The sequence below is a fragment of the Passer montanus genome, unplaced genomic scaffold (genome assembly GCF_014805655.1).
Source record: "Passer montanus isolate IOZ18808 unplaced genomic scaffold, ASM1480565v1 scaffold90, whole genome shotgun sequence".
NCBI lineage: Eukaryota > Metazoa > Chordata > Aves > Passeriformes > Passeridae > Passer > Passer montanus.
In genome coordinates this window covers 1,530,362-1,550,045 of record NW_024374368.1, presented here as the reverse complement: position 1 = coordinate 1,550,045, position 19,684 = coordinate 1,530,362, and positions in this window count along the sequence as shown.

Genomic DNA, 19,684 nt, shown 5'->3' with positions numbered 1-19,684 from the left:
ATTAAATATTTTAAACTGAAGCAAAAGGATAAGTACCTTTTCGCTCATTGCCTTTGAATTCTTTTCTTTTCCCAATAATTTTCAAAAAAACATTTTTGTTTTTGCCAGCTCAACATAATCAAAAATTTTACAAGATAAAATGGCAACAATTTATGACTTCACCAAATAATTAGGGAAGTGGAAAAGGTTCTTTAGTATCAGCCTGAACTATTAATCATTCATGCCTATTGAAACAGTCAAAACCCCTCCATTATAAAGTTAATTTTAAGTAAGTGGGCATATCCATGTTGTCATCCACAAAAAATGGCAAAAATGTCTATGTTCAATAACCTTTATATACTGCAGATCTATTGTTCATGCTTTTACAGTTCAGTATTCTTGTGTCAATAAAATAATGCTTTAAAAGAAGAAAACCCCTGAATATCAACAGGTTAGTTCTGTTCAGGCTGACACCTCACTTGGCAAAATGCTCTTGTAAAACAGATATATTTAGGTTTTACTGGAGACAAGGATTACTCTTTTGGCTAGAATAATTTCATACATCAGTGCAACATTCAGGTTGTATCACCATCAGCCTGCACTCTTCCAAACACTGTTAAAATGGAGGCACATAAATGGATTAAGGATTAAGACATTTCCTGCCTGCAAGGAGATACCATCTAAAGAGTAAAAAAGAAAGAGAAGAAAGTACATAATATCTGATAAATTGTTACTATACTGATCAATGCACTAATTTATGTACTTATGCTATTAGGAGGGAGCTTCAAACAAAGAAAATAACCTTTACAAAAAACATAATGGAAAAACCTTGAGTATGAACAGACTTTGATTGGAATTTTAATATACTTATATATAAATATGTATATAAAATTTATAATTTAGTTCTTTATACATATGTATATTAGAACTTCAGTGCCTGGTTCTTCAAATAAAAACAGACAGGAAAACACAAATATTTGCCTAGAAAAAAATAAAACACAAAAAACCAAACCAATTTATTCTCAAAAACACAAACAAAAAGGTCACTGACCTAGGAAAGCAAAAAAAAAAAAAGTGCATGAAGATCTGAAAGATCTTAATGTCAAATAATTTTTCCATATGCAGATACAACCCAACACTCTTCTCTATTAATAAGAATGCTGCACACCAGGAAAACTCATTCTATATGTGATGACAAATGCTGATGGGCTTGATTAACACAATGCTGTTAGATGGTATTGTGAAGAGCTAGCACTCCCCATGCACATCTCACTCCTTCCTTCAAAAGCCCCTCTGTTAAAACTGAGATGAGTCAAGGTACAGGTACACAAGGATTTGGTTAATGGATCTAAGTCAACAAGAGAGGGAGGAGGTTAATTTTTTGCAGTGAAAGTTGACACCATCTCAGTATTTTGTAGAGATTTATATCTGCCATTGTGGTAAGGTAGCTCAAAGTATACCAGGTATGTTACCCCAACAGAAGGTGCTAACTCAGAGATGCACACTGGCTAACTCAGAGATGCACACTGGCTTGTAAGAGGCAGCATTGAACAAGACATCTCTGCAAACTCTAAGCTCAGCAGCTGGGTGTACACAAAGGATGTGAAGATATCAGTGTTTGATTTCAACATCCATTACAAGCCCTTTGGCAAATCCACCTGGAAAGACAAAGAACACCCAGGAACAATGGTCAGTGTGTGGCAGCTTAATCAAATTCCTACAAAAATGTTGCAGACATAAAATTACCCTTATCATTCTCAACAATGATAATCTACAGTTTCTAATCTTGTGCATTTTTTTAGGATGAAAATAAAACAACAAATGAACCACAGAAAGCAGAGGCCAATAATAAAGCAGAGCCTATACCAAAGAAACAAGGTCAGTAATAAGCTATTTATGAGTTTTCAAAGATTATCTGGACATAGTATATGTATACTCTGTAGGATTGTAAATGAAACTGTTTTTCTTCCTAGTGCTCTGGCAGGAGCTCTTATTTCTTATTTGTGGAAGAAATTAAGATCTCTGCATTGTCATTGACTCCAGGCCAATGATTTGTTACAAATACAGGAACAGTATTCAACAATAACAAAAGGCAACAAGCTTTCAAGCACAGAGTGCCTTCACGAGCTTGCCCCTCTGATCAGCTGGGCTGGGAAGATCTATTTCCTCTTACTGAAATTTCACTTCTTAGAAATCTTAAAATAAAGGTATTTAGTGGCTTAGGGAAAAAAAAAAAAAAAAAAGAAAAAAAGAAAAAAAAAGAAAAAAACACACATATTTTTAATGTTTCTTTTAGTCACTCTTCTCACCAGAAGAGATACCAGAAAAGATAAGAGGTACCAAAAAAGATAAGACAGATTTTAAACTACCCAACATTCAAGTATTTCACTGATCAACCATTCCAAACTTTAAAAAACAAAACAAAACCAAATGAAAAAAATACACCAAAAATAATTTTTAAAAAATCAGCATTGTTATAAATCTTTGCCATCCCTGTTCAGAAGATATTCAGGACTGGTACTCGGGAACATAGAACTCAGGGCAGTAAAACAAGGTAATTTTCTGCCTAAGCAGCTAGTTTCTGGAGACAGATAGCTTGTCATGGCTATCCTGGTCCCCTGTTCCCCCATCTCCAGTAGCCAAGCCTGTTTTGTGTATGCCAGAGCCTGAATGAGTGCTTACACCTATTACTGAAATAAAGGCTCAGGATGGGTGAAGCACCAACTCCTGCTGGCCCATTACCCTTCCTCCCTCCCTCACAGCATGAATGGTGCAGCCCTGTCCTTTTCCATCCTCCACTTCTGGAGAAAAACAGAGTCCCGTCTTCCTGTCACCTCATGCTTTTCCTTTAGGAAAGCAGTTCGTGTTCATGTTCATTTCATTGAAGCAAAGACTGAGGAATCTCCAGCTTTCTGTGATAAAAAATACTAAAATTGAAGCAACTGGAAAAGATTTCAAGGAAACTTTCATAAACCTGACTTGTGTTTGTGTAATCATAGCAAGTGTCACAATTTGTTTCCTCATACAATGAAATGTTAAGCAGTCTATTTAATGCAATTGTCTTGTTATATAATGGCTGTAGCATGAAATTAAGAGAAAACAAATTCTGACCTGAATTAACTGTAGCAGCAATGGAAAAAAACCAAATTTGATATTTGGCATTTTTAGCAACACTAAGTTACAGCTACTATGCCATGACAGAATGGAGTATCAGTACAGAAATTCTTTTTTGTTTCCATTAAAAACTTAATCTTATTTTACAGATAAATACAAATCACAAAGATATATTTCTGCATAATAATCTACTTTTTTCCCTTCTAAAATATAAGTGGTGGTATAGTAGCAACTGCACCATTAGCTACTTCAGGAAATTATAATAATACAGTATTATATCTAGGTCCATGTATTTTGGGGGTATTTTTAAATCTACCATTTCTTGTAAGGTACTTCAAGTCTACTTTTTAAACTGCTGCAACAAGACACCAAGGGTATTAATGAATTAGATAGACAGTGGCTATACAAGCCAGAAAATTTACAGGGACCACACCTCAGGAGAAGCTTATGATTTTCACCACTGAATGCAAGTCCCTATCACCCAAGCCAAATAAGGAACTTCTATATCTCTGGACAGAAAAATAGAAGCTAATCTAAAGCAGTTCACAAGAGGGTCTAGATAAACTTCTGCAAAATCTTGTGAACTTTCTGTCAAACCTAAAATTGTGTGGTTATCTCCTGGAAGAAGAAAATGAGAATTTGTAAGCAGAGGATGAGACTAGAGAAAGCATTTTATGCTGTATGTACAAATGTGGAGTACTGCCAGAGCTCAAACAACATTAGTTAAGGCAGATCAGCTAAATGGAGAACTTCAAATGTGTTAGAGAAAAGCCTTTCCAAGGTCTCTTGTTACTTTCTCTGGTATAATCAAAATAAAATAGACCAGAAAAACCCTTAATCATTATATCATTTTCCAATTCCATAGTGCTACATACAAATCAACAGAGTAGAGCCTCTCTTCACCCCCTTCTTTTCACATCACCAAAACCAGCCATTACCTCCTCCCTTTCTCTATGTGTTTCACAAAGCAGCACAATGTTTCCAGCACACATGAGAATCCAGCAGGAGGTACCATTGGATCCTGTTTGATTAAAACTTGGCCACTTAGGTCAGTCAGGAACACCTGGTACTTTTGGCTTCTTTGTTGGCTACTCATTGCCTTATCTCTGCCTCCTCAGTTGCCCTCTCTATCACTAGCTTGCTTTGTGATTAATTCTCTGCATAATTATTTCACTCTGTAATTAATTCTCTGTGCTTAGTCAGTTTGTTCTGTAATGGATTCATTTTTTTAATTTATTCCCTGCATTTTTTTGTGTACTTAACAAAGTGTGATTCACCTAATTACGGGTTCTCCATGATATTGAATCCAATTGCTATAATTTCTTTGCATATTTATCACCTCCTATAATTGACTGGTTATACAAATGCTTCCCTTGTTTTACCCACTGCTGTTCAATAGCTCTGTTGGTGGTTATGCTCTTTAGAAGGACACATCCAGCCTCCACCTGCTAGCTGGTGACTGCATTATCATTCTCTGTTTTATAATTTATTTCATCCTCCTGACAGATAATTAAAGTTTGATTCTTTCCAACTACATTTTAGTATTTCTCTGAAGTCTGTCCTCATCCTTATATTTTCCCCTTACTAGAAACTAGACTGTTTCCAATATTCTGGGTTTTGATTTCTACTAAATCAGAAAGTGTCTCAAAGATATTTTCCAGAATCACATTTATCCAGCTTTTACTAAAGTATATATTGACATTGCTTTGTTCTTGGTAGGACTTGAGTGAGAAAGCTAAAGTAAAACTATCATAGATATTTCTACACATGCTGGAATTGCACTTCTAGATCATAAAGTAGACAGAACCTCCCTTCTGGAAGATTACTATGTTAATGTTCAGTGACATTTAGTATATTCAGAGCTAGATGTTTTGGGAAGTATCTCAAGTAAGCAGTGCAGCACCGAAGAGGAAGGGCTGCTCAAAAGGAACTTCACTCCAGATTCCCTCTTCTGTTCAGATACTTGAATAACTCTCACTTTTCCAAGAAAACAAGTGAAAGCAGAAGCTGCTGATAGCTGCCCCCTCTGATATATTAGCCTGCCTGTAATACCTTGCCTCTTTCATAATAAGAGACTTCAAACCCATATCTCTCCCACACTTGTAGAGCTGCCTAACTACCTGTGTAAAACCTAGACTAGAGAGGAGTGGGAGGAAGTTCTATAGCCTTCCTAGCCTCTGGGTCATCGTGCAGAAAAGAATGCAAAACCCTATGGAATCTGAGAAATTAGAATGGAGCATGTAACTGACCCACACATGGAGCATGGAATGAACCTAGAAGTTAATCAAAACAGTAACCATGCAGGAAGAATAAAGGACTTTTATTTCACAATGTATTTATATTACAATTATTGAATCTTTTAAAAAGAAAAAAAAAATCCTCCCACCATGTATTTGACCCTATTGCAAATAAATAAGGCCCAGAGCCAAGAGGAGAGTCTTGATAACTAGCTGTTATACAGAATCTGGTTGCTCTCCCTTCCTGGAGATAGAAATAAAGCAGATGTATTTATTGAGGGTACCAAAACCTTGGCTGATTCTGGTTAATTATGTACCCTCTGCATGGACTACAACTGAGTTAAAACTCTGAGAAGGGTGATTTGAATTAAATGTGAAATTTTGGAACCTCTGTTTGCCTTGTTATGAATTTGTCTCCTAAGTTGCCCTTAAGCAGCAAGACAAGACCTGTCCCTTACCACCAGCAAATCCAGAGTTAAATAAGTGGATTTTATTTCAAAAAATACAAATTAAATATGTAATTTTATAAGCTGCATTCCAATAGACTAAACCTGCCAATCCAAAGAAACTTTGAAATAATCTTATTCCTTGTCACCTTATCCTTTATGCTCATCACTGGCATTCAGAAAAGAGGCAGTTATTATTCCCAAAAAATAGTATAAAAAGTAAAATATTTTTTTCAAGGATTACCAAGGACTTGAATACGTTTAACCAGCTTTAATCACTCCTGCTGATGTGAAGTCTTTTAACTCTTTTCAGATCTTCATTTTTCACATGAGTGACATGTCTAAATGTTAGGAAAACAAAGTCAACTTATTCATATAATCTTTCTTCCATAGAAAATAAACTTCAATAATTTTTTTAGCCACTGAAGTTGAGGGTTAAGATGGACCTACTTAGTGATTTTTTATTTCACCTCTGATGATTTCTGAACTTTTTTTCCCTGCACGTAGCATTTGTTTAAGAAACATTGCTTCAAGAAATGCCATGCTTGCAGCACCATTTCACTGCTCTAGTTGTTCATATCAGAAGAAAAAGATTACAAAGATGTGCATTTTGTAATGTCAGAGCTGAAGTCTTTTCTCTCCTTTATCCATGGGTTTCTTGTGGTTTTATTTTTTCTTGAGATCTTTGTGATTCTATAGGCATTTTTAGATATTTTGGACAGCTCAAGAACACCTTTGTGAGGCAAAAACAATCAGGCAAATGACTAACTATGTCACAAGTATCACACAGACTTTGTAGACTGGTTGTCTTATTCCCATTCCATTGCTCCAAATGCAAAGTCAGTCTTTACTCCAGCTATTCAAGAGAACCTGCGCTCTATGCTACTTTGCAGGCAATACCACTTAAAAGCCAATTGGAGACTTCTAACATATTTTGAAATGTTTAACACTTTGCATGAACAGGAAATGTCCCCAGAAAATCACTGCTTTTAAGTGCTTAAAATTATGTTTCTAAGGCATATAATACGTCAGTGCTAAAAAGAGCAGATTACTCAAATATTAGTCACTCTGCCTCCTACTAGCAGCCTCTACCCATGCCTTTATACACCTTTTCCTGTTTCAAACAATGCTGTCTACCATCAAGTGTTTCCATGCACCATTAAAATTGGCACCATTGCTTGTATATTAACTAAATTAATTTTATCATGTAAGCATGTTGCAGTTTAACCCCAGTCAACAACCAAGCCCCACACAGCCTCTTACTAATTCCCTGACCAGGAGAACTGAGGAGAGAATCAGAAGGATAAGAGCTAGAAAACTTGTGGGTCAAGATATTTTATCAGTTTATTAGGGAAGGCAAAACTGTTTCCCAATAAAGGAAAGCAAAACAAGGAATTAATTCTCCTCCAATTGACAGGTAGGTGTTCAGCTGTCTCCAGGAAAGCAGGGTTCCAATCATGTGCAGCAGTTACTTGGGAAGATAGTTACCATTACTCCAAAATTCCTTCCTACTTCTTTCTCCCAGTTTATATGCTGAACATGGTCAGCATATAAAGTGTCATATAGCCTGGAGTATATCTTTGATCAGTTAGGGTCAGCTGTTCCATTTATGTCTTTCCCAGGCTTCCAGGCATCCCCAGCCTCCTCACCACTGTGTAAACCCTGCCTAATAATAAAAAAAAAACTGTCTGTATTATCAGCCCTGTGTTCAGCCCAGATCCAAATACAGCCCTAGCACCAGCCACTGTGAAGAAAATTAACTCTACCCCAGCTGAAACCAGCACAGAGCACAAACATCAAGCTACACAAAGTTTTCAAGTAACCATCAAATATATATGCAAAAGAAGAAATATAAAGTATTCCTTTATCTTTGTCTTTTTGTCTACCATGACTAATTTTCTTCTGTGTTTCTGCCAAGTATTGGAAAACAGGTCAAGATAGTTCAGCCCAATCAGGTTTGTAGGATTATTTTTCATTACTGAAGGAACAAAAAAGAGCAACATTAAATGTTCTTTAAATCAACATTGCTTACACTAATCCTGGTAATAAACATCAGAAATGAGTGGTAACATTTAGAACTGTATTACATACATAGCAACTCAACTATAATTAGTACTTCATTATCATTGTGCAATCATATAGTAGTTTTTAAGCAACAGTGTATTTTAAAATGACTACATTTTTGTAAACGTCTCTAAGAAGAGTAGAAGGAAGTATTTAACAATATATATTCAATTAATATGAAATATACATTATGTGTGGGAGTTCTGATGGAAATATTTCTTCCACAGAAGAAAAAGAAGATAAGTGAGTCAATGTTTTGTGAATCACCCTGTAAAACAATATATTGTGGATTCAAAATTAAATAAGATTATGTCAGTTAATGATTAAGTTGAACTAAAATGTGTTTTGAGCAGACAAAAGAAGAGAGACAGAAGGGGAAGCATAGATGTGATACTGGTCAGACTGCTAGTGCAAGGCAGTGGAGGTGGATGGGAATTCTAGGAAATAAATTCTTCCCTTCCTGAATTATAGAAAAGCAAAAGCACTTTTTCTGTTCTGTACTCAGACTGCTACTATCCAGATGCTGACATTTATTCTTATCTTAATATCTGAAAACTTATCTAAGAGAGGTAAACAAATAGGCTTTATAAATTGCATCTTGTTCCTTGCTCCTTGGGGTCCTAGGTAGATCATTGTTATGATGAGGTTTCAGTGGGCTTAAAAATTTAATCAGATTTATTTGGAGGGATTCCATTAAGCTGTGTTTTTCCCACAAAATGATAATTCCACAATTGTCACTCTCCCGTTGCATCTTAAAACAGAACCAGCAACACTTATCCCAATGCAGTTTTAAAATGCTTATGGGAAGGTCAGATATTTAGAATGTGCAGACACCAGTGGGCCTCATTCCTCAACTCCCACCATTAATGCATTGGGAACTTCATCCACCTATATGCCAGCACAATGGGAATGCAAATAATTCAGAAAAACTCGAACCCATTATTTTGTTGATTTAACATGGATCTGTATGTTCTGAAAATTTCATTCATTGCTGGTGCCTTGTCTTGGTTTTGCCTTTTTTCTCATGATTTCACTACAATGACCAAAGTTATTCAAAGCTGTCCTGCAAACCTGCCACCTACCTTCTGGATTGTTATTTATTCTGTAAACCATAGTTGTAGTCTAAATTTTCCTTAAAATTATTACCATACTGTTCTAAGGGCATTCCTTTGGGCCTGGTTTTACAAGTTAGAAGACTACGAGCTAGATTCAAGCAGTGATGAGCAAAGGGTTTGTTTTTTTAATATGTCACTGTGCAGACAGCCCTCTCAATTTCACACAGAGAAGAAAAAAGTAAAATCTGACGCACAGCCACTAGTGGTGCTAGGCCCTGATATCCTAATATTAATGCAAATAAGAAATGTATCAATCCTTGTATGTAAAAATTTGGAATATTCATGGGATTGCAAGGTTCTCCTTCAGTCTGAATGCAATCAGCATTTAATGATCAGTGTGAGTTCAGACATCAGACTGAATACCTTGAGAATATCTATCAAGCTTAGAAGTTATTATCCTCTGCACAGGAGTGTTCATGTGCAAGCATAATTTTTTACTTTGTGCAGGTCCCAGAAGTTGTGTCTTTTAGTGCTTATCTACTGAATAAATAATGTCAGACAGACTGTGCTTCCTTCAAAAGTATTATTATAATTATTTTTAAATCATTTTTAAAATTAAAACCTTTTTTCTAGATGCAGAATCAGCAAAAGCACCTGAGCCTTCAAAACCTGAAAAATCAACTGAACCAGTTAAGACAACTCAACAGGAAGAACAACAGGAAGCCAAAGATGGGAAAGAGGATGCTAAGTGAGTAAATTCAATTAAAAATTTGAAGATTCTATCTGGCATCCTCACTTAACATTTTTGTGTGCCATATATCAGTTCTTTAAAAGTCCCTCCTGTAAGGATCTAAAGAGCTTTATTTCAATTTCCAGGTAGCAGATATATGAGACATTTATTTATTATGTGCTTTTGATAGTTTGTTGTGTACATCATCCTAAATTGCAGGAATGAGGAAAAGTATTTTCTCAACTACAGATATATGCAAATTTTAACAGTGCTACTGCTTAATTATTACTACATCTTAGCAAAGAGGAAAGTCCCAGAATGCTGCCCTGAATACCTAGAATGTTTGTCACATCATTTTGACTTGAAACTTTTTACCCTACACTTTTTTTTTTCTTGAGCTATGACATTAAATCAGCATTACTCTTCACAATCAGAAGATTAGTACTATCTCTTGCTGAGAAGAGACAAACAAATGAAACAGTAGTATTCCTCAGGGGAGATCTAGGGTCATTCAACCTTTGTGAAAAGCTGAGGTGACTGTTTTGTGAAAATAAAATAAATATGAAGTCTAGAAAACAGTAAGATTTGAATAGTTTATAGTCATTTCAGAAGCAGAGATTCATAGATTCATAAAGTCATAGAATTCTTTGAGTTGGTAGGGACTTTTAAAGGTCTTCAAGTCCCACACCTATGTAATGAGCAGGGACAGCTATAAGTGGATCAGGTTGCGCAAAGCCCCATCCAAGTTGACCTTGAATGTCTCCAGAGAAGGGGCATCCACCACCTCTCTGCCTAACAGGTGCCAGTGTTCCACCAGTCGCACTGTAAAAAATTTCTTCCTTATATCTAATCTAAATCTAAATCCAAATCTTCCTTATATCTAAATCTAAATGCCCTCTCTATGTTTAAAAATGTTAAATCGTGTCATGCCACTACCCCTGCAAAATGTCATCTTTCTTAGAGACCCCCTTCAAACACTAAAAGGCTACCAATAAGATCTCCCTGAAGCTTTCTCTTCCCCAGGCTGAAGCCTCAACTCTCTCAGCCTTTCCTTATAGGAGGAGTGGCCCAGACTTCTGATCCTATTTTTGGCTCTCCTTTAGGCCTGCAGATGACATCACCCAGCTTGGTGTCATCTGCAAATTTGCTGCATGCACTTGGTGACATTCTCTGTGTCACTATGGAAAATAAAGGTATTGATAAAACAGCTCAGGTTGGAAGGCTTCTCCAGAAGGAATGATGTCCAAACTCCTGCTGAAAATATTTAGAGGTTAGGCCCAACTCCCGGATGATATCAAGGCACCCAAAACCTTTTTCAGCATAATAGTGAACCTATAGCATCAAGAATGGAATTTCCATAACCTCTCTGGGCATTCTGGTCCACCCTTTGACCACCCTTATTGTAAAAACTAGATGGAATTAAATTTTCCGTTCCTTTAACTTGCTTGTTTTCCTTCCAATACTCTTGCTGTGCACTTCTGGTGCTCTTTCTAAATCAGAATGTGTAGTTAGCCCTCATTACTTGCTAGAACACAGTGTGGATTCATGTTCAATCTGTTGTCCACCAGGACCCCGTGATCCTTTTATGCAAAGCTGTTATCTAGGCAGTCAGCTCCAAGTCTTTACTCTCACATGGCCCATTGCTATGCATCATGAAGTTTTGAGATCACTTTGATACACTCAATACACTCAATACAGAACTGGGTGGAAAATCCTCCTGTTTGTTTTTGCCTTCTCTTATTTTGATTGTCCTAATGACACAAAGAAATATCTTTCCCTCCCTGTAATGGAGTTATTTTATAAAGATGATAAATTAACTACCCACTTCCTCCCCTTTACTAAGACTTTGTGTCTGGAAATAATCAAGCAAAATGCTACTGTACATGCTGCTATAAAATAATAGATGCAATTAAAAATAACTCTGACTAGAAAGAATGGAAAAGTTATAAATAACTTAGTCACTTCAATGTGAATCAGTAGGTCAAAAATGAAAACCTAGATAAGAATCTCCTTTTTTTTTGTCATCATACAATATGTTATTCAATGCTTACAGCTCCACTGGTAAATCTTGTAACCATGGTTAACATAATTACATGCTCATGAAACAAAAGAGTATGTTTCTTATTAGTAAAAACAAAATCTGTCTGTGAAAAGGAAATAAAAAATATTTACATTAAACATTGCTTTCTCAGAGGTGTTCCGACTCAGTGTGACATGTCTATCCAGATATACCTAGTCAGTCTAATTTGAGCAACAGCTTCTAAAAATACAGTAAATATTTGGTAAAGTCTACTGCCAAAACAGTTACTCACTAAATTCTGCAGTAGAGTCTGGAAGTCATGGCACTGGTGCATTGCACTGGCATGAAACTAAACTAACCAGGTCTGTTGTATGACTGTCAGGGCTGATAGGAGAATGATTTTTAAAATGTGCATTTGAGAGAATTTAATTCATTGCTTCTTAATGTTCATGGAAATCTACTAAGACACTGTTCCTGATCAAGGTTACTACCTTATTGAGTCTCTCTGTTCAAATTTGCTCACTGGAATATTTTTTGGGAAATCATCTGCCTTTATCACATTGAGAAAAGCTGAGAATTTGAGTCAGATACATGTGATGTACAAAAGTAGTAATAAATGAAACATGCTCAAACCATTGTCTAGCACTGAGGCCAACTAGAACAATAAAATATGCCTGCTGAAGAGTTTGATAATTTCTAACTCCTAGGTATTACCTGGAGTATTACCAGGTCGTACCTGGGAGTTATTTTGAAAACTGCTAGTTTTATCATTCAAAGCCATTTCAAGGACTGTTAGGACAGTCAGGATTGTCAAATAAGGGTCCAGCTGTCCAGGAGTTTTCTCTATCACTGTTTAATCCATGTTTGGATACTTCTCAAATAGAGATTAGTAACGAGTGCTATCCCTTGGGCAGCACCAAGCTGTGTGGTGCAGCCTACAAACTGGAGGGAATGGATGTCATCCAGAGGGACCTTGACAGGCTGGAGAGGTGGGCCTACACAAACCTCATGGAGCTCAGAAAGACCAAGTGCAATGTTCTGCACATGGATCACACTAATCACCCCTACCCGTACAGCCTGCAGGATGAACAGATTGAGAGCAGACTTCCAGAGAAGGACTTCTCTGGGAACATCTCGCCTATGAGGAAAGGCTAAGAGAATTGTGATTGTTCTTGCAATTCTACAGGGGATAATGATTTTAAAGAGGGCAGATTTAGACTAGATATGAGGATGAATTGTTTTATGATGAAAGTGGTAAGACACTGTCAGAGAAGTTGTGAATGTCCCATTTTTGGAAGTTGTTCAAGGTCAGGTTGGACATGGCTCTGAGCAACTTGATGTAGTGGACAATGTCCCTGTCCAAAGCAGATGGGATGGACAAAATTATCTTTAAAGGTCTATTGGAAATCAAACAATTCTATGATATTTTTATGTAAATCAAGATTGGCAAAATCACTGGTAGAACTTTCTTAACTGGAATTTTAGACTTTGCCCAGATGTATTTCAGGTTGCCATAAGAGAGAGAAGAGGAGATGGGAGCCAAGATAACCCCAGCACAAACATGCTCTTACCAACAAGGTTCAGCCTCACAGGGTCTGAACACAGCAAGCAGAGCAGGATCCTAGCAACAGGCTCCATCAACAAGGGCAAGTGGTGGACCAGGCTTAGAGTCCATCCAGGGAGTCCAGTCAGGAGCAAAAAAGACAGAGTCAGAGACAGGGCTGGAGAAAAGGTTACGAGACAGGTCCAAGACAGGTCCTGTCTCCTGGGAGATAGGACCAGAGACAGATCTGGAGGTGGACATGCCTAAACATTGCTCAGGCAGTGACCAAAGCCTGACCTGAAGTGGACAACCAAGACCCATGGGCATAGTGTGTGGATAGAAGTCCTGCTCAGAGTCCCAGGGCAATTAATTTAGGTAAATTATTTTCTTATGCTAATTATCTTTCAAGAGTCAAAGTTTAATCAAAAGTCACCTGATTTGCAGGAAATCATCAGTATGCTCACATGCCTGAGTAATATACATAATGAAATAAGGTTCATGGATTTTTTTTTTTTTCCCAAATCATATGCATCCCGAGCTCATCAACTTTCATGGAAATATTAATAGAAAAGTTTTCACCTTATCTGCTGTTACGATGACATTTAATTTTTTAAAATATCCCTGTGCAGGCTCAGATACGTAGAATAAGGAAGAGGGAAGGAAGGCAATTTTACTGTTTGGAACAGCAGATTTTTAAATTTCCTCTAAAAGAGAAATTTTTTTTTTTTTTTTTGCTTGCTAAGTGAATGACAATTTTGAGAAACACTGCATTTGCTCCTAAAAATTCCCATAGAAATTGTCTACAAAAATAATTAAACAAAAAAAGGAAAAAAAAAAGAAAAAATATGAAAATAATCTGCCTTTCCCTCTCAGCACATCCTCATTTTTAAAAATACTCCAGTACATTGTGGTGGACATTAATAAAAAATATACAGACACAGCACTGGTATCAGCCATCTGAACACTATGTCTGAAAGAAGAAACCCACAAGAATGAATGATGTACCAAGCACTGAATTACGGCCTAGTGACTGAAACATTTAATATCTGTTTCCTAATGGCTTGGATAGAATTGCACACAAATTGGTTCTGTCTGCCAATATTTTTTTTTCTCCCCTCTATCTTTATCAAAAATGTAACAGAGCAACAGGTAATTTTCATTAATAGCAAATTGCTGAGCAATAATAGCCTCTGGAAGGGTGGGCTAAGACTACCCTGTCTCTTCACAGCAAGAAATAAGGGAGCAGAAGAGCACTCAGCGCTTCATTTGCACTCTAATAGAAGACAGGGGAGCCTTATTAACAAGAAACTAGCGCAAAGCTTCAAGGTATGAGACAAAGTTGCATCAAGTCCTGGAAAAGATAGAGTAGGGAAGAAGGTAAACAAATCATCTGAGAGTAGAGATCAGAGGAAATGGAGGGACTAAAAGCTTCTGTGACCTCTTCTCTCCTCTCCTCTGTGTCTTTTAAAAGCCTTTAAGCCCTGTAGAATTTGTAAGAGTATTTCATCTTCCCAGATGACCAAAGAGATTACAATGTACTATTTATACTAAGGCAGTACACTGAAACCCCAGTCAAAGATCATGAACCCTCTCATACAAAATACTGCATAAAATAATATTCCATATTTGGAGGCTAAATAGTCAAGACCACAGAAAGGAAAAATTGCAGTAGGTAACTGGAGTTTCTTATGCTTTTAGATTTCATCTCAAAATCTTACACATTCTCAGTTGTGTTTAGAGAGTAACAAAACATTATATCTGATTTGCCACCTTCAGAATCTAGATATTACAAACAAAATATAAAAATAAAATATAAAATGCATTAAATACATTTTAATAAAATATTAAATTTATTTTTAAAATATCATTCCCACTCAGAAACCATACTCATCTGGTTTTGCTTTTTCAAATGCAGAAACTCAGCTTTCAACATTTTCAAAATAAAGGAAGTCCAGTACTGCAAGCTTCCATATGACCATGGGTGGTTCAGGCAAACTGAACTTCATGCTTGTGGTTTGCCTGTTTCACAGCCACATCCTATTACTTAATAGACTCTACCAGTCCTTCTATAAAGAAGATTTTTTTTTCCTCTTTAATTTGGCTAATAGCAAGAAAAGAAAACAAAGCAAAGATTAAGAAGCAATTTGCTATGTGGTGCATAGCCAGGTTAATAAAGAGAACTCCTGCTGGTAGCATGTTCTTAGTGAGTAATGCACTTCATTTACCTCAATAACCTCGAACAAGAAAATTACTGTGCTTATTAGTGCTTGCCATCCACTAGTTACAACACATCAATTCACCGAGTAGGTGCACCTTAGAGAAACTCTTTCCTATCACAAGCACAAAATCTCAGAACATTAGTGAAACAGACCCAGTGCCAACCCTCTGCAGAGTCTCTAGAAATCCTTGATTGCTGTAGGAACACCAGGGATGTACCAAAACGACACTCATGGCAATAAACTCCAATCAAATTTAGATGAAGTAAAACAAGGCCAATGCTGGGCCTTTTGAAAAAATCCCAGTTTAAACACAGTTACAAGTACATTTTATGGAGAGACTAATACATTTCCTTAGTTGTTTCCAGCTAATCATTGCAGTACCTGGAATTGTAAACAGATGGAATGCATCTAGTATATTTATTAGGCCTGACTGAAAAGGCATTAATGTGTTAAAAAATAAAAATACTTTTCTTAGCACTTATATTCCCTCTGCTTAGGCCTTTTTCTTCAGAGCCTTTTACTTCAACTTCTTGGACTTGAGTTTCTGAAATTACTACATTGAGAATCTGCAAATTAAATAGAAAGGTGATGGTGTGCAGTCTGTACCAAAATGGATTAAACTTGTTGTAATCTTTGCTGAGATTTATTTTCCCAGAGCCTTTAAATTCTATCCAATCTGCAGGATGCAGTTACCCTTGTTATTTAATTTCACTCACTCTGCATGGCAATCAAGTAGGTAGCCTGAAATTAAAAAAGTAGTGGATACAGAAGTTCTTCATTGAAGAATAAATGAAGTGAGGAAAGGAGAGGAATGTCATTACACAGACTGAAATGCAGGGTGTTTTTACCCTTGCATTGTTTCAAATCATATACTCCTAATATTCATACATATTTTTGCTAACTGTATCAATGGAATAAATTGGGTTTTTTTAATATGTAACAAAGTACGGGTACAGTTCGTCATAATTTCTGAGCATTTTGTGTAAATCTTCCATTCACTTAATATTTTTTAAAGTAAGAAGAAACATTTTTGTAAAGGGAGAAATGATAATTTATTCAAAATATTATCTCTGCTATTATATGTTCAGTCAGTTTGGAGAAAAAAGCAAAGCAATGAACATTGTAATGCGAACACTATTATAAATAATATAAATAATAATATAAATATAAAACATTTATATTTAAATTGCATTTGTAGTTAAATCACATTTGTACCAAACATTTGCAAATATATCAAGGCCTTTATTGATAAATCTAAGAGGCATATAAATCTAAGACATAATGCATATCATGTAGTAAAAGAAAACTGATTATTACTTCATGACAAGTGTAAGTGTTCATGCCTATGTTTAATCTTGTCCAATATATTTTATTAAAATACCCCATCTCCAGTTATTTACTCTTTTTCCAAATCTTAGAAATTTAGGATGAAAACATCCCATGTTGTATAGCGCAAGAGAGGAAGAGAGGAAACAGTGACAGGTGGAGATGTGAGGGTCAGATGAGAAGTCAAACACATCTGGCAGCCCAGTTTATTCAGCACCCTGGGTATATGGCACTCAGGAGGAGAAGTGCGATGAGCAGGGTCTGCAGGGAACACACCTGCTTTGCTGCTGTGTTTGGAAAGGAATGTGTCAGGGTCTTGAGGAAGGGGAAAGGATGTTCTTAAATGGCAGTAATTGGAAATCATCTTAGAGAAACAGGTACTTTCTCTCCACGTTTCTTTGGATCCTGGGAAATGTAGTCAGCTCCTACACAGGTTGATGTATAACAGTTTACCCTAATGGGGGTAGATTTGCAACAAGAGGGTCACACAAAGGTAATTTTATATAATTAACATAGGTAACAATGGCCCATGGCATGAAGTTTGGGAACATACACTGAATTATAGAATTAAGTAACATTTTTAGTCATTATTACAACTATTACCCTTGTACAAAATCCTTTTTGTTTGGGAGGAAAAAAAAGTGAGAAAATTAAAATGTGCAAATGGACAAAAAGTGAGATAAAAGAGAAGGGGCCATAAATTTTACCCCATGTTCAAAGTGCATAGGACAAATTGTACCAAAAGACATTTACATTGAGGAAAAAGAAATTTTAAAATTAAGATAGTGAAGCACAGAAATAAATTCTTTAGGAAAATTAGAGAATAACCATGACTAGACATATTCAAGAAAAGGTTAGATAAGAATTTTTCAGGGGTACCTCATCCTGCTTTGAGGTGTGAGGAAAGGATATCTCAAACTTCTCCATCGTTTTATGATTGTATGATTATTTTAGGGACTCTATGAAAACAGATGAAAAATGAAAGCATGTATTGGAAATTAAGTTTTTAAAATTTGAGACTTTTTGCCTACCTTTGAAAACATTCACAATTGGAAATTTTATGGCATTTTTATTTTAGTTTTTGATTCCCTGCATATTAAAAAAACCTGAAATATAGAAAATAAGTAGTGTTTGTGCCATGTTCATGAACTCTGTACAGCACTGTGTCATGCTCTGAATAAATTACTTTATAGTCATAAATTAAAGGCTTATGTAATAAGGTATGTGTTTGTATTTAAATGCTAAAATGTTAAAAATTCCTGATAAGTGGCAGAGGCTCCATACAGATTTAATTACTTACAGATAAGAAAACCCCAATGACACAACAGCACCAGATAAGCAAAAAATGAGAATGACTTCCTCAGACTATTATACCTTTGTTCTAAAGCAATTAGTATTAGAAATTATTCTGTCCCTATTTCTCCCATCATAGTAAATAGTGCAATTAAAAAACTGTATATCACCAGTTACCTTAAGGAAAGGTGATTTTTTCATAGCTAAGTGATACTTTCAAGATTCCTACTACTTTCTTTCTACTTCTTTTGTAGTTCCTACTGCAGAATTTTTAATTAAAATAAAATCTTATTCACATTTTAAGCTGGTATCTCAGTGAGAGTTCCATGTGTTCAGCATGGAGACAGACTTCTCCTTAGAGAGTACTGTAAAGAAGATGAGAGGATTCACAGATTGTTGTGACTGAATAACTAGAAGGATTGTCAAAGAAGCTGCTGGAAAAAAATTGAGCAAAAAATAGCAGGAATCTCTGCAGCCTAGATTATGAGATTTCAGTCTGTATTGCATCAAGAAGTTTATTCTGAGTTCAGTACCAGTGGATAAGTCTAAAAGATAGAGCCTTCCTTGAACACTGCTGCTTCCATATCTGTTTTGCTTTATGAACAAAACATGAGGTCTGGGAAATGGATAATTTAAGCATTTTTTTTTTTCAAGAACATTTGCTTAGGGCCCAAACAAGCATGATCTCTGTACAAAGATTCTGAACTAAGGGAAAGTAATGAATTCCAATGGAAAAAATTGTTTATAAAACCAACCCAAATATTATGGTATCACTATGTTTAAATTAATGAAACAGGTAATAAAATATACAGTAAAACAAAGAAACATCCGTTTAAAAGAAAATTGTGTTGTGAAGAACAACTCAATCCTAAAATGAAGTTAAATAAAAATGTGATTTATTCTGTTTTATTGCAAAGAAAAGTCAATACAATGCCAGTATTTCAAAAATGCAGCAAATAGAAAAAGACAATCCTCTGTAGCACTAAAGATGGGTCTTTATCAGACACTTTCCCTTGCTAGGAGTGCTCAGATCAGATATTAGGAAACAAGGGTCATCAGTGAAAGAGTGGAACAGCATTGGAATAAACTGCCCAGGCAACCATCTGGATGTGGCACTTGGTTTAGGGATAATTATGATGGTGCTGGATTGACTGTTGGACTAAATGACCTTGAAGTTCTCTTCCAACTTTGATGATTCTGTGATTAAAGGAAAAGATGGTAGGTCAGAGGAAGACACATTTCAAGACAGTTAAGGAAAATTAAAATTTAATTAAGTGCTTTTTGAAAGTCCATGGAATCTAATGCGTGAACAGATTGTTCCACGACTTTAAGATAATCTATTTATCTTAGAAACTTGCTTTCTTAGCACTTGAGCTGTTGAGATTTTTGGAAGAAGTAGATGGTAAATATACAGGTTAAGTCACTTATCCACTTCCCAAACCTTTATATATTCCAAGTTTTTTTTGCTGAAAAGGATTTCATGTCATGCTGCATACATTCTTTTGCTTTCTTGGGAATCACAGCCTACAACAGTCTCCGTGATCTTAGCTAGTATAATCTTGAAGGCTACCACACTTTTTTCAACTGCTCCTCACTCATAATGAAAGCTGCCTAGAATTCTGGCCATTAAAGGCTTGGAAACTTTCTTCAGATGTTTA